This window comes from Agelaius phoeniceus, chromosome 34 (assembly GCF_051311805.1).
Source record: "Agelaius phoeniceus isolate bAgePho1 chromosome 34, bAgePho1.hap1, whole genome shotgun sequence".
NCBI lineage: Eukaryota > Metazoa > Chordata > Aves > Passeriformes > Icteridae > Agelaius > Agelaius phoeniceus.
This window is the reverse complement of record NC_135298.1, coordinates 482638-498250: the sequence shown is the minus strand read 5'-3', so window position 1 is coordinate 498250 and position 15613 is coordinate 482638.

Here is a 15613-nt window from a genome sequence, read left to right as displayed (position 1 = left end):
AAGAACCATGGGGAATTGCACCAGTCTCTCACCTTAACTTACACAGTGGTGTTCTCCAATGACATCCCAGGTTTGTCTTCTCCATGGCTGTGTCCTGCATCTCCCCCTTTTTTATTTATTAAATAAACATTTCCCAGTGTTTTGTAATTTTTTTTCTGAAAACACATCAGTTCTGCTGAAATGATAACAACTATGAGAAGGACCCCCAAAAAACTTTTAAGAATGGGGGCCACCCACACAGGAGCACTCCACTGCATGAGCATTTTGTCCATCATGTCCACAACTTTATTTTCAGTAAGAAGAATCTTCATTTGCTCTTGCATTTGTTTGATGGTGGCCTGGATCGATGTGCTTTTCCATGACAGGTTAAAACAACAAAGTCCTTTGAAATCTTCACAACCATGGCCACGGGAGAGCAGCAGGAAGTCAATGGCCGCTCTGTTCTGAAGGGTGGCATGTCTGGTGGTTTCCTCGTCTGCTAGAAGGTCTGATAAGGCAGCGGATGTAGCCTTGGTCTGCTTACTAAGCCAGCACTCCAGGTGAGAAAGCTCACCGAGGGCCTTCGAGCTGCAACCCATGGTAGAAAGATGGAAACAGCGACTCTCTTTGTCTTCCCCAATTATAAATTTGGCCATCACAATTTTGATAGAATTGGGAGTACGATCTTTTCTGGGGCGCCAATTGAGTTTCTTGTTTCCAATTTTTAATTTGGGTAGTGTTTGGGGTGAGGGTAGTAAGCTGGCCAAGACTGCAGGGGCCCCCTTTGATCTTCGAGGGGATCCCTGCCCACTCCCTGTCACCACAGATGAGAAACACTCCCTTGGGAAGCACTCTGGGAAACGGAGAGGACTTAGATAATGTTTTGGCAGTATAATTGCACCAGTCAACATCATTGAATCTCTTATCATTTGGTGATATATCTTTTCTCACTATCATCTGTGGTTCAGATTTCTCATGCCAATTTTGTTGGGGTGGCTCGTAGAAAAAGTTGACACAAGAAGTCGCTTTGAGGAGCCCGGTAGGTCTAGTTCTTGGAGGTCCTGTGGTGCATGGGGTAAGATCTTCATCCACTCGTCCCAGGTGTCTCCCAGGGTGGGCTTCTTACCTGCACAGGGATATTCATTTGGTGACAGGGGGATTCCCACCAGATATGTAGACAGAGGGTCTTTTGCACCTCCCATGGCCGTGCAAAAGTTATCCTGCTTGACAGATTTCGCCAGTGTGACCCATAGGTTTTCTGTTGGTTGTGGCACGACCCATCCAACCGCTGTTTGGATGCACAGGAGCACAGTGACGGTGTCAGCAGCTGTTAAGGTATTTCAGGGTGTCCTGGGAGTGGCCATCTGGTCCTCCAGTGAGTCAGGTATCGACTGTTTGAGCACTGATAGAAACATGAATGGTCAAGTTAGTTGTCACTGTAATTTTCTTCGTTTTGTCCCCATGGTAGGGAGGGCGAGGGATTGGCAATTGGGGCAGGTGGAGACAATTGCCTTGGCTTGGTCTCTGGAAATCTTAAATTGACCTACTAAAGCTGGAGCATTCTGAGGGAAGAATGCATGGCTTAGACGAGCCTGTTGAAAGACATGTGGTGCAGTGGGGGAAATGTGGGTGGCACTTGCTGCCATTGCTAACAAGTCTGCTCTCCGGTTGCCCTCAGTGATGAATCTTGGCAGCTCTGTGTGTGACCAGACATGCAGGATGTGATAAGGTTGCTCTCTGTGGGAGATGAACCAAATTAATTCAGAGAGCAAGCTGTAGAATTTTTTATTTTGGACTTCCTTGATCAGGGCATGCTCTGCCGCTCTGCTATCCCAGTGACATATGCAGAGTCTGTGACTGAATTGAAGGGTTGTTGGAATGTTCAAAACGCCCTCACAGCTGCAGCAAGTTCTGCAGTCTGGGGGGAACCTTCAACAACCTGGATATCAGACTCCCACTTCTGAGTGTCCGGGTCCCTCCAGGTGAACACTGACTGGTGAGATTTGCCTGGACCATCAGTGAACTCTGTCATAATGTTTTTGAGTGGAGTTTTACTTTTATCTGATTTTGGGGCAAAATGCGGTGAATCTTTAAAAAGTCTGTGTTTAGGATAATGAATTGAAATTTTTCCAGGATAGCTGTCGAATGAAATTTGCAGATGTTCATTTGTTTGTAATAGAGAATCCAATTGTTCCAAAGTATAAGGGAGGTAAATGCACGCTGGATCGCAAGCTGCGAGGGTCCGGAGGCGATGTCGGCCTTTAATAATAAGTTTGGCTACAAGTTCTGGTGGGGTGGTAACTGTTTGATGTGGTTGGTGCGGCAGAAAAAGCCACTCGATGATGATGATGAGTGGGGTTTTTGAAGTATCATCCCACTGAAAGGGCAGCACATGGAAGTTTGGGCACTTACCAGAAATACCGAGGCTGAGGGGAAGGGACCGCTCTGTCCGATGCGCCTGGCGGTGTTTGATGGCGCTGGCGACTCTCTCCAAAGCCTCCCAGGCTTCTGGCGTTAGCGAGCGTGGGGAAGCCAGGTCGCCGTCTCCTCGTAGAAGGTCGAAGAGCGGTGCCAGTTCTTCTGTGGTGAGGCCCAGGAGAGGTCGGATCCACATGATGACGCCGCACAGCTGTTGCGTGTCTCTTAATGTCTGGGGGTGCTCGTTGATGGACAGAGGTTGAGGCACGACGGTCCTTCCTGTGATTAAAAACCCGAGGTACTTCCATGGGCTCCATAGCTGGATTTTTTCCTGAGCTATCTGAAACCCGGCGCTTTCGACAGCTGCGACAGTCTTGGAAAGTGCTGCGTCTGAGTAAGACTTGGGGGAAGCACAGATTAGTACGTCGTCCATGTAATGTAGGTGTGAGACTCTGTCCAAAGTTTCTCTCATCTGCCTCACCATTGTCATTGGGGACCACTGAAGAAAAGCCCCTTGTCTGAAGTTTCTGGCCCTGGTGGAGAAAGTTACATGCCAAGGGCCCCGAGACCTGAGCACAGCTGCTGGCATTGCTAAGCTATTGTTCACAGGTGTGTTTGCTGTATGCTACACTGAACCCAATGAAAGGAAGAAGGGGGCCCCTTGCCTTTTTGCAACAATAGCCTTGGAAGTTGTCCCACCTCTCGGCCTGGCTGGACTTCTCCTGAGTTTTGGGTGGTCCCCCACAGAAGACCCCTCACTTGTCTTACAACGGCCGTGACAGACAGACTGAGATGTACAAGGCCTCTCCATCAAAGACCGAGACATGAAATCCCTATGTGAAAAGGCCCCCCACACTCTTTCCAAGGACTGGGACTGAGACCCCTAACCTGGGGGAGGTGTGTGGGGGAGGCAAGCTAACCAAAGCAAGATGGATGTTGCAGGTGCGAGCAGAGGACCAAGAAGACGATGGCTCTCACCCACTGCAGAGAACATGGACTGTGTGTACCCTTCTCTAAATGCCATTTTTTCCCCCAAAAATACAATAGACTACCTTTGATTCAGTTTCAAGTTTTACCCCTTCCCCCATCAACAAAAAGAGTATAATAAGAGTTCGGATGAACTGCAACCCTGAGATCTCCCCAGATGTGACCTGGTGAACGCCATTGGCTGGACATCAAAGGACTGCGCCGTTCTACGTTTGGTAGCTCTATACCTTCCTTCCTCTTCCTCCCTCTTTTTCCCTTTTCCCCAATTCCTCCCCAATGCATTTTGTTGTGGTTATTCAAAAAAGGTACATTTGTTTTGATTATCACTGCAGCCCCCTGTACCGTGTCGGTGTTTTTTGCACTGTTAGATCAACCCACGAACCATCACAAAACCCGTTCGTATGGATGGATTGTGACACTTGCATACATACTATAGAAACCTTCTATCAAACCTTAAAAATTCTCTACAAATTCATTTCCAACATTACTGGGTCTGGCACCATCCAGATCTGGTGTTTGCTGCCACCTCCAGTGCCCAGATCTGGAAATTCCCTTGTTCCGGCAGAGCCTAGTCCAGCAATTTTCTGGTAAAGAAAGCCAAAATCTGGCAATTTCCCACTGCTGACACTGGCAATGCCAAGATCTGGTGTTTGCTGCCACCGCCCGTACCCCAATCTGGACATACTCGGTTCCAACACAGCCCAAGTGCAGCAGTTTTTTGGAAAAAGAAGACAAAACGCAGCAATTTCCTGGTGCCAAGACTGTCACCACCCAGACCTGGTGTTTGATGGCACCGCCCATGCCCAGATCTGAACATTTCCCTGTGCCACCACAGCCCAAGTCCAGCAATTTGCTGGCAAAGAAAGCCAAAACCAGGCAAATACCTGGTGCCTACACTACTCCGATCTCGTGTGTGCTGACACCACCAGTGCCCAGATCCGGAATGTTTCAGATGCCAGCACAGCACAATTCCAGCAGTTTGCTGGCACAGAAAGGTCACATTTGGCAATTTCCCAGTGCTGGCATAACCCAAATGCAGCCATTTTCTGGCAAAGAAAGCCAAACGCAGCAGCTTCCCGGTGCTGCCACCAGCACCACTGTCTCTGTCTCTCTGGGAGCCTCTCAGGAACCCTGGGCCAGTCCCGAGTCGGCAGACACCGGGGGCAGCCCCGACACGGCCGACAGCGGGGAGACACTCTCTGTGCCCCGAGGGTACTGAGGGCACCTGGGCTGGCCGCCTTTGCAGCACAAGAGACACCAGAGACAGCGGTAGAAGATAAAGGGCCGACTCTTAGCAGGGGTTAATCCAAGGTTTTATTCCAGGTGTCCCAAAGGAGCCCCTACACCTCAGGGGCCTCCTGCCGAGAGCCCAGGAGATGTGCCAAGGTTACATTTAAAGGGAGGTGGAAACCCAAAGTAGAGAACATTTGACTAACCAAGAAGTGACCCTAAGGGATGGGTCCTGGGGGATGGACATTTAGGACAGCGTATGGGGCAAGGCTTGGGGGGCTGACCCCTGGCCTCTGGCTGATCACTCGACATCCTGGACCGAAGCTTCTAGAGGGAGGGGATGGGATGCTGAGTGATTGACAGAGAGCCAGGGTGGGGATTTGGGGATGATCTCAGCAAGGGCAAAGGATTACACAGGGAAAGGGAGGGGGGTACCATCTGGGATGAGCCATTTGGGAAAAATACGGGGATTCAAAACCTAAACTATCACAAAGTATTACAATGTATGAAAACACACTACAACACACCACCCAGATCTGGTGCCTGCTGCACAAGTGCCCAGATCCGGAAATTTCCCAGTGCTGGCACAGCCCAAGTCCAGCAATTTGCTGGCACAGAAAACCAAAATCCGGCAATTTCCTGATGCCAATACAGGCGCCCAGACCTGGTGTTTGCTGCCACTGCCAGTGCTCACATCTGGATATTTCCCCGTTCTGGCAGAGCCAAGTCCAGCAATTTTCTGAGAAAGAAAGCCAAAATCTGGCAATTCCCTGCTACCGTCATTGGCAATGCAAAGATCCGGTGTTTGCTGGCACCACCAGTGCCCAGATGCGGGAATTTCCCAGTGCTGGCACAGCCCGAGTCAAGGAATTTTCTGGTAAAGAAAGCCAAAACCTTGCAAACACCTGGTGCAGGCCCCACCCAGATCTGGTGTTTGCTGGCACTGCCAGTGCTCAGATCCAGCAGTTTCCCAGTGGCAGCACAGCCCAAGTCCAGCAGTTTGCTGGCACAGAAAGACAAAACCTGGCAATTTTCTGGTGTCAGCACCGGCACCACCCAGATCTGCGGTGAGCTGGCACCGCCAGTGCCCAGATCTGGCAATTTCCCTGTGCCAGCACAGCCCAAATGCAGCAATTGTCTGGCAAAGAAAGCCAAAACCCGGCACCTCCCAGATCTGGTGTGTTAAGGTTGGTTTAAAAGAAGAAGGAGACCTCAGCTTAAGGCCGTGGGAAAACCCTCTTTAGTTGGGGTCAGCAGGAGCTCCCGCCCATAATCCTCTTGTTCAGTTATGCAGATTGTTACTAGAAAGTTCTGCGTTCTCTTTGCTACCGTTGGTTAATTTTACTGCAAAAATTGTAATATTCATAATCCTTCCTTCCTCTTGGATCCTTCCCTCAGATCCCACCTTAACCCCTCCCCATATATAAATGTATAAATATCCCTGCTGGACCCTGGGCCCAGGCTTTTTTCTGCTTTGCTCTCTGTACTGTGCACGCCGTCCTGTTTGTTGTGTTTGCCTTCATTAAAGTTCTGTTTCCAGACAAGCAGATGAAAGCAGTCTCTGTCTGTAAAGTGGCCAGAGCTGGTTCTCAGGGAAACCACTGGCCAATGGTCCGGACGAGGACCAGAAGGTTTCACTGGTGTTTGCTGGCACCGCCAGTGCCCAGATCTGGAAATTTCCCTATTCTGACACAGCCCAAGTGCAGCAATTTGCTGGCACAGAATTCCAAAACCCGGCAACTTTCTGCTACTGGCTCTGGCACTGCCCACATCTTGTGTTTGCTGCGCCAGTACCCAGATTTGGAAATTTCCTGGTGCCAGCACAGCCCAAGTCCAGTGATTTGCTGGCACAAAAGGTCAAAAGTTGGAAATTTGCAGGTTCTGGCTCCAGCACCATCCAGATCTGGTGTTTGCTGGCAGCGCCAGTGCCCAGATTTGGAAATTTCCCGATGCCTTCACATCCCAGGTCCAGCAATTTGGTTTTATCTTGCTTAGGCAGAGAAGTTCCTGGGACTGGGACTTTCCTTTTTCTTGCTCTGGACTGAAAACCCAGAAAAACACCTGCAGCTCACACCTGTGGCCCACCGAGGTCTGGGACGCTGCATTCCAGCACCAGAGGGACTTAGAAGAGACCGAGTGAGCCAACTACAACCCACAAAAAAGGACTTTCTGAATTTGCCATCTCTTCAGCACAGTCAGAGGTTTTATTTAGTATTATTCATTTTTCATGCTTGTGAATACTTTACTTGATAAATAAACTGGGGTTTTATTACTTTTCCCGAGGGAAGTTCTTTTCTGAACTAGTAGGAGGAGAGGCCACTGGAACTTGATTTCTAGACTGACCCTTTTTGGAGGTTTCCTCCCAAAATTTGCCCTAAACCAGCAAAACAGTCACAATGGAAACTTCACCAGTGGCATAATTTCCTGGTGGCAAATCGTGTGACAGAAGCTTGAGCTTGTCCTCCAGGAGAGATTCTTGGCAAGAGCAGACAGGAGAAGATTCCCGGAAAACTGAAACAGCTTTCCAGAAGCGAAATTAAAATGAAAGAAACAATCCAAGATATTTTTCTCTATTTATTTCTGTGCTCCCCTTTTCCATGTTGCACTACTCCATCCCAATAATTCCAGATGCACTGCACCTCTAAGATCAGTGGCTTAGTGATTTTTAGACACTCTAAAGTACCATGAGGCACACACAGTTTTCCTTCCCCTGTTTTTACTGGAAGGCAACACTGGAGATGTAAGTGCAGTGCTGGGCTCAGGTAGGAATCCTAGCCCAAGGGAAGGTGTCCCGCCAGTGTTTGCCCCTCAGCAAGGCCAATGCAGAGCAGCAAGCGAGGGGATTGCTGTGCCAGTGTGCAGGAGTCAGGGCTCTGCACCTGGGCTCAAGGCTGCAAAGTTGCCGTGTTTGGACAGACTCAGGGGCTGTGCCCGGGGCGCGCGGGGCTCGAACGTGGGGCTCGTGGGGCGAGCGGGGAACGGACACGGGGACGAACGGCCCCGGTGCTTCAGTTGCAGCGGCGGCAGCGGCAGCAGCAGCGGCGGCGGCGGCAGCAGCGGCGGCAACAGCGACAGAAGAAGCAAAAGCAGATAATCTATAACGATCTTTCTCCTTCTCTCTTTCTTTCTCTGTCTCTCTATCTTGGTCTTTCTCTCTTTCTGTCTCTGAGTCTCCCTTTCCTGTTGTCGGGCACCCTTCTCCCGGGGTCCCTTGCCCGGCGTCCCTCTCCTCTCCCCGCCTCCCTCTCCTCTCCCCGCCTCCCTCTCCCCCTGCCGGGCTGGGCCATGCCCCCGGCCCGCCCCCGGCCCCGGGCGGGGCTGCCCCGTGCCCGGCCCCGCCCGTCCCGCCGCGGTCTCGCCTCCGCCCGGCTCTGGCCCTACTGGCGGTGGCGCTGCTGGGCGGGCATCAGTGCCGTGTGCGGGGGCGGCATCGCCGCCCTTCGCCTCCGCCTGGCCCGAGCCCGGCCCCGGCCCCGAGGCAGGCTCCAGCCCCGAGCCCGGCCCCGGCCCCGGCCCCGGCCCCGGCCCCGGCTCCTCCCGAGGCCCGCGGAGGACACAGGCGGCGCGGCCGCTGCCGCCGCCTCCGCTGCGGCTTCCCCGGCCCGAGCTCCGCCGCTCGGCAGCGCGGCCGCCGGCCCCGAGCCTCCCGTGCCGCGTTGCGAGGAGCGAAGGCCTGGGCATGGCCGGCCCGGGGCGGCTGAGGGGCGCTCGGGGGCCGTTGCTGGCCCCGGGCCGAGCGCTGACAGCCGCGTCCCGCCCGCAGGGACGGCGCCCGAGGCCCTGCAGGAGCGCTACCGCCTGGGTTCGCTGCTGGGGCGCGGAGGATTCGGCAGCGTCTTCGCGGCCACGCGGCTCTCGGACGGCGCCCCGGTGAGCGGCGGGGCCGGCGGCGGGCGCAGGACGAGGGGGCGGAGGAGGACGAGGAGGAGGAGGATGGGGCTGGGCAGGGCGGGCGGCGAGCTGAGCCCGCTGGTGTCCTTGGCTTGCAGGTGGCCATCAAGAGGGTGCCACGGAACCGCGTCCGGCACTGGGGCGAGCTGGTGAGTGAGCGGAGCCAGCGGCAGCAGCCGGGGCTGCCGGGCGGGGATGAGCCGAGGCCCGGCACGGTGGAAGCCGCCAGGACACCTCGAGGGGGAGCGGGCGTGGGGCGCAGCGCAAGGCGCAGAGCATCCCGGGCTGGCTCAGGGCTTCCCCAGGCCTGGCACGGCATCGGCCCCACTGAGGGCATCGTGCTCCTCCCGCAGCCCGACGGCAGCAGGGCCCCGCTGGAGATCGTGCTGCAGGCCAAGGTGTCCACTGGCTTCCCCGGCGTGGTGCAGCTCCTGGAGTGGTTTGAGCTCCCCAACCACATCGTGATGGTGATGGAGCGGCCAGAGCGGTGTCAGGACCTGCATCGTGTCATTCGGGCATGCCGGTTCGTGCCCGAGGAGGTGGCGCGGGAGCTGTTCCGCCAGGTGCTGGAGGCCGTGCGGCACTGCACCAGCTGCGGGGTCCTGCACAGGGACATCAAGCCAGGGAACATCGTGCTTGACCTGGCCACCGGGCAGGCCAAACTGATTGACTTTGGCTGTGGCACCTACCTGCAAGAGACCGCCTACACCCACTTTGCAGGTGAGCCCACGTAAGGGTGTACTCCTGGTCCCGGGATCTCATGGCCAACATCTCCCAGCCCAAGCTGGCTGTGGCAGCGGGGATTCTCCCTTTTGCTGCCAGTCAGGGGACTGAGTCTTCAGCTGAGTTGCTTTAGAGCGGGGCTGGGTGGGGAGCCATCTTCCAGCCCTGCTGGCAGCCTTTGCCAGCCACTCTGCCCAGGACTGGGGCTGGGCTGGGGCAGCCAGCCCGACCAAAACCCCCGTGGGTGGGGGTAGCAGAGAGGGGGGTGGGACCTGTGCCCCAGCCAGTTTGGTGTGCAGGCGAGAGGAAGGGCTTGCACTGCTCCACTCGCCCTGTTTGCCTTGGCTTCCTAATATTTTTGGGGCAATGCAGACAGGGAGGAAAAGGGCATGTTTTCCCCAGCACAGAGAGGGTTTTTCCTTTGCATGTCATGGTCAGGCTTAGCCAGGGCTTCCTCTGCCCTCTTCTGACACCAGTGGCTTCTTTTCCAAGCCTTAGTTTGTGCACAAGTCCCAAGTGCTGGCGAGAGGGCAGTGGTCACCCTGTGTGCCACTGATGCAGCCCCCGCAGGCCCAGGGATGCTGGGGCCAGGCTCTGGGAGCAGCAGCATCCCCCTGCTGAACTCCATCTGTATTCCATAGGAACACCATCCTACAGCCCCCCGGAATGGACCCACTTTGGCTGGTACCATGGCGAGGCAGCAACGATCTGGTCCCTGGGCATCCTGCTGCACCAGATGGTCTGCGGGGAGCACCCTTTCAGGAGGGGCCGGAACCTCAGCTGGGGCCAGCTCCCGCTGCCACAAGGGCTCTCTCAAGGTGGATCCTCTTCTCTGGGCACGGGGGGAATCCCAGTGCTGGGAGCCAGCAGCGGGCTCGTGAGCATCCCGCTCTGGCAGCTGCTGAGGAGGTGGCACATGTCCTGCTCTCCTCCAAAACAGGGAATTGATGGGAAAGTTTAGGCCCAGCCCTGAGCGCATCCAGAATGGCCTGGGCATGGCAATAGTGGGGCAAAGCAGACAGGAGCCTTCTCTGGCTGACCGGCACTTTCTGCTTTCTCTGCCCAGAGTGCAAAGATCTGATTAAGTGGTGTTTATCCGTGAACTCCTTGGAAAGACCCACATTAGAAGACCTGTTCTCTGATCCTTGGATGCAGGATATTCCTCGGCCGTAGAAGAAGGGAGAGAGCCACAGGCACACTTTGATCCAGGGCCCTGGTAAGTTGCAGCTCCACACATGCCTTGGCAATCAGAAGCAAAGGAACCCAGACCTTTTTGTGCTGCCTGTGTCACTGCAGGGGGGTCATGGGATGGGCACACGCAGCCCTTGTGCTGCAGCTGAGCTGCTCTGCCCAGCACTGGTGGCCGCCATCCAAGCTGGTTTTGCTTGTGCTGGTTCCCTGACAGCTGGGGCCCTGGGCAGAGCCCTGAGAGCCTGGTGTCCCCCCAGGGAAGGAGCAGGAGCCCCTGGAGAAGCTGTACCGGGTGGGGATGCTGCTGCTGCTGCTGCTGCTGCTGCTGCTGCTGCTGCTGGAGACAGCCAGGATGGCACCAAGGATGAGAAGCTCTTCCTCAGCCTGGCCACTGGAGGCTGAAGGTGATGGACTTTGATTCTGGCACCTTCTTCAAAGCCAGACTCCACAGGGAATTTGCAGATGAGTCCCCACCCGGGGAGATGCTGCCAGATAATGCATGGCCCAGCCTGGCTGGGAAGCAAAGGTTCCCCCTCTGCTGGGGCAGATGCAACTCATTCTTCAGTCCCTGCCCAGCTGCTTTTTGGCAGGGCTGGGGCATTGGCTGGGGTGGGTACGAAATGGGAGTGGGCTCCTGGCCCTGCCAACAGCCCCCAGCAGCCACCGTGGCCTGGGCTGGGGCTGGGGCTGGGGCAGCAAGCCCGACACAAACAAAGCCCCATGGTGGGAGCAGAGGTGGGACTCCAGAAGCTGTGCAGGGGCTGCTTTGCTGTGCAGGCAAGGAAGGGCTGGGCTGCTGCACTGCCCTTGTTTGCTTTGGGATCACGGTGATTTTGGGGGGCAGTGCAGGGTGGAAGTGAGAAAGTGTGGGCTTCCCTCAGCCATGGCTGGGTTTTTCCCTACCATGTAGGAGTTGGGCCTTCCTCAAGGCCCTGACAGAGATAAGATTTTTTCCCGTTTTTCTTGTTTTCCCTTTTTGTCTCTAATCTCTTTTCAAGAATGTGTTGTTTGTTTTTCCAGAGGAAGCGTTCCAGGTGGTCCAGTGTGGATGGGGAAGTGCTTGGGAGCAGCTGTGGCGTGGATGGGCGGTGGCCTTGGAGAAGGCTGAGGACGTGGTTTGGGAGCAGCTTTTCTTGCATCCGTGGCTGGCGTGAGGTGGGTCCCTGTGTGCTTGGCAGGGTGGGATCAGAGCTTTTGGGAGATGGCAGCGAGCACAGGAGCATCCTGCTCTGGGCAGCTGCTGAGGGCTGGATGTGCCGTGGCTGGCTGCAGGCTGGGCACATGTCCTGCCCTCCTGCTCTGCTGCCAAAGGCAGCAGGGATGGGCAGCTCTGGGCACAGCTCTGGGCACAGCCAGCATGGCCTGGGCACCGCAGGCCTTGGCACAAGGGCACAGGAGCCCTCAGCTGATGGGCACTTTCTGCTTTCTCTCCTTGCAGCCGGGCTCTGCGGCTGCTGAGGCTGCTCTGGGCTCTGCCAGGGCTCTGCTGGGCTCAGCCCTGCGCCCAGCTGGGCTGGCTCTGCCCTCACATTGCTCTGACAGCTTTGCATCAGACGAGCCCCTTGCGAGCACAGCGCCTGAGCTTTCTGCTTTGGCAGCTGAGTGAGACTCTGCTGCAGGCCCAGAGATTGCAGCTGGGGACACACATCCAATTGGCAAGAACCCAAACTCTCCACAGTCCCAGCTGAACGCCTGGATCTGCACAGGGTGTTTGTCTGTCCCATTCTTCCTTCTTGATTGGCTGGAATTGTGCAATTGCACTTTCTTCCTCCTCTAGAAGTGCCTGAGTGGGCCAAAGCTGGCGAGTGGGCCGTGTTCCTGAGGCAGTGCAGTCTGGAGCTGATGGATGGAGAATTGCCCTTCTGCACTGCCAAACCAGAGCAAAAAGCCCTAAGTGGCACTTTGTGTCTCTAAGAAATCCCTGACAGTTTCAAAGGGAATGTGCAGCTCCTTCCCAGGCTGAGAAGGAAGGGCATCTTCTAAAGGATTTGGGCTTTGACAGAGTTTCCATTCCCAGTCCTGCTTGGAGCGGGAAGGGCACAAAGCAATTTCCTCTTGCTTTGAGCACAATTTCAAATGGCAATGTTGGAAACAAAGCCCAGAATCTTTTCAAAGGCTGCTGGGATCAGTAAGATGGATCCATGCCATCAGTACATTTACAATGTAAATAACTGAGTTCCCCTTTAAAAAAGATCATTTACCTCTTATTGCAAAGTTTCAGAAGTTTTTCACTAACACTTGGGTTTTGTTTTCACATTTTATATAGTTTTTTTTCTTTTTCCTTTTTTTCCTTTAAATAGAAAACAGGTCCTACAAAAGGAGTGTCCATTGCTCCTGGTTCCTGTGTGGAGCAGCTCCCTTCCTGCTGGCTGAGCTGCTCAGGCAGAGCCCGGCAGCTCCTGGCCCTGCAGGGCTGAGGCTTTTCCCTGTTGCTGGGCACAGACTGATGGAGCAGCACTGCTGAACATGGGCACACACAGAGGGCCCAGCAGCAGCTGCCTTTGGCCACCTGAGGCTCCAAGGCCCAACCTCTGAGCAGCCAAGGCTGGAAGAGACTGGCAGCATCTGATCCCTGACTCTGGGCCAGGGCTGCACAAATGACCCCACAGCAGCAGCAGCAGCAGCAGCAGATGGAGCTGACTTTCAGCACAGCCCCTGCCCCTGTTCCCTCCCGTGTGCAGTGGTGTCAGAGCAGCCTGAGGCACCTGGGAGCCCCCAGTGCCAGCAGGGACTTGAGATGGCAGCCCTGGGCTCCTGGAGGCTGTGCAAGGAACGGAGCTGGGCACTCCCTGTCCATGGGGAGCTTCCAGATGGAAAAGGCTGCTGTGCCCAGGCAGCTCCAAGGGCACAGAAAGGAGGCTCTGGAGCACTGGATCTGTGCCAGTGCCACAGTCCTGGGCAGCAGCCAGCCAGCCCTGGGGGAACAGAGGGCACAGCAAGAGGGACAGAAGCAGGCAAGGGCAGAGACTGGGAAGAGCCCGGCCCGCGAGCAGGAACAGCTGCTCCATCGCACTCTTGGAGAAAGCTCTTGGCTGCTTCAAAGCGCTGAAAGGCGTGAAGGGCAGAGAGGAGGCCACAGCAAACAATGCTCCTGTTTGCACAGCCTCCCCTCTCCGTGTCCCAGAAGGAATTGGATGGACTGGATTCGTCTCTGCGAGTGGTCTCGTTCAGCATGAGCAGCTCAGCACCAGGAGCTGAAGGAGCTGAAGCCTCAGGCCACAGGAGCTGGGCAAGAGGGAACTTCTGGAGCAAAGTAATGCTGCTGAAATAGCCCCAGCTGAATGCAGCGGATCTCATCATGGAATCACAGAATCCTTTCTGTTGGAAAAGCCCTCTGAGCTCACCCAGTGCAGCCGCTCAGCCAGCAGTGCCAAGCCCAGCACTAAAGCACGTCCCTGAAGTGCCAAGGCCTGGACAGCAGCCCTGAGTGAGGCCTGGACAGCAGGCCCTGAGCCAAAGGTGGCCTCTGGAGGAACCTTCCAAGCAAAGGTTATCTTTGTATCTGCTCCCTGATGAGATCTGCATGGTCATTAGCACTGTGATAGATGTAGCCACTCCTTAGTGAAACATGGATGGACCTTTGTGTCATTAGAAGCCAGAGAAGGCCATGAAATCTGACATCTGGCCTTGTGTGGGGCTGAAGGATCAAAGTCAGCTGCCTTGGCTCCTCCTTGAGGCCTGGCCAGGCTTTGGGAGGGAGCCAAGAGGAGGATGAAAGCAGATGTTGGCACACTAGCAGTGCTGTCAGTTTGTTCATGCAGCACTGCCAGAGCTGGGCCCTCTCCCAGCGGGCTTGGAGCCTCAGCTGGGGCTGGAGGCACCTGCAGGAATTGCCAGTGCCCAGGAGTGGCTCTGCAGCCCTTGGCTGTGACAGCTTCCCCAGCTGCTGTGTGCATCTGGGGCATGGGAAAGGCTGAGGGGAAATGCTGCTGCATCTTTCCTAATCACTGCAGGCAATCTTTGGTGGGGATGATTGGGTGCATTGCTGAGCTGCTCCTTTTGTGATTCTTTGCTGCTCTGAACTGCAGGAAATGACACTGATTCCTTCAGCTGGAGTCTGTGTCTTTGGTGCTGACTTTGGCCACTGGTCAAACCAAACTGGCCCAGTCTGGCCAGATCCCAACCAAATGTCACTTGTTCAATGTCAATGTGAGGCATCAGTGCCATCAGAAATTCCCAGATGGGAAGCCCTTCCCTGGAGTTCCCTGGCTCTGGAGTGGGCTGAGGTGGGAGCCCCGTGGGAGCAGTGGGGCAGTCGGGTAAAAGAAGCTGCAGCCCTGGATGTCTTCAAATGCATCCAAAAACTGCACATGGAAAAGGAAAAGGACTTGTGGGTTTGGGCAGACAAAGATGAATTTGTTAAGAGTCCAATGGAAACAGCACCTTCAGAAGGAACAATTATTGTTGGAATGCTCCCACATGGAGCAAGAGAAGAAGGTTTTAATCTTGAGCTCAGCTGCATTTGTACCAGTGAAATATCAATATGATAACTAACTATATGTATTTATTGTATAATAGGACCTTAATATATATATTTGTATATTTTTATATATATATACATTTTATATATATGTCTGTATCTATCTGTCTATATGTATATCAATATGTATGTCTACATATGAAATAATAATAATGTGAAATAGTGCTGACAATACTAATTTGGTAGCTTTGGCTCCTCAGGGATGTAACACTAAATACCCTACAGAACAGGATTGGCCAGGACCCTCATGTCAGTGGTCAACTTTGTGAGATTGTATACAATGTAAAAAGGAGGAAGGGAGGAAATTGGCTATTTTCCCAGGGTTTGCTGATACTGTGATGCAGAGGGCTTTGTCTGTTGCTGTGAAAAATACAGGGATGAAGCCTGCAGGGTTTTTCATGTACCAGACTATGCACAAGCTGCAGGATTGGTTGAACGGGTGAAGGGGTTGTTAAAAGAGCAGTGGACAAAATGAGGAGATGGGAACCTTTGCCCATGGAGAACCCATCTCCCAGATGTGCTCCATGCCCTGAACAATGGCCCACGGGGGAAATGGAAACCCCCTGGCTGTGCACGGCTGCCCCCAATTTGCAAATCCAACCATGGGCAGTGAGACTTGGACTGCCTGGGAAATTGTTCTGGCTGTGATGGCCCCTGGCAGGGCCAGCCCAGAGGCTGCAGGGCTGGGCCTTCATGCATTGGAATTAATGAGGA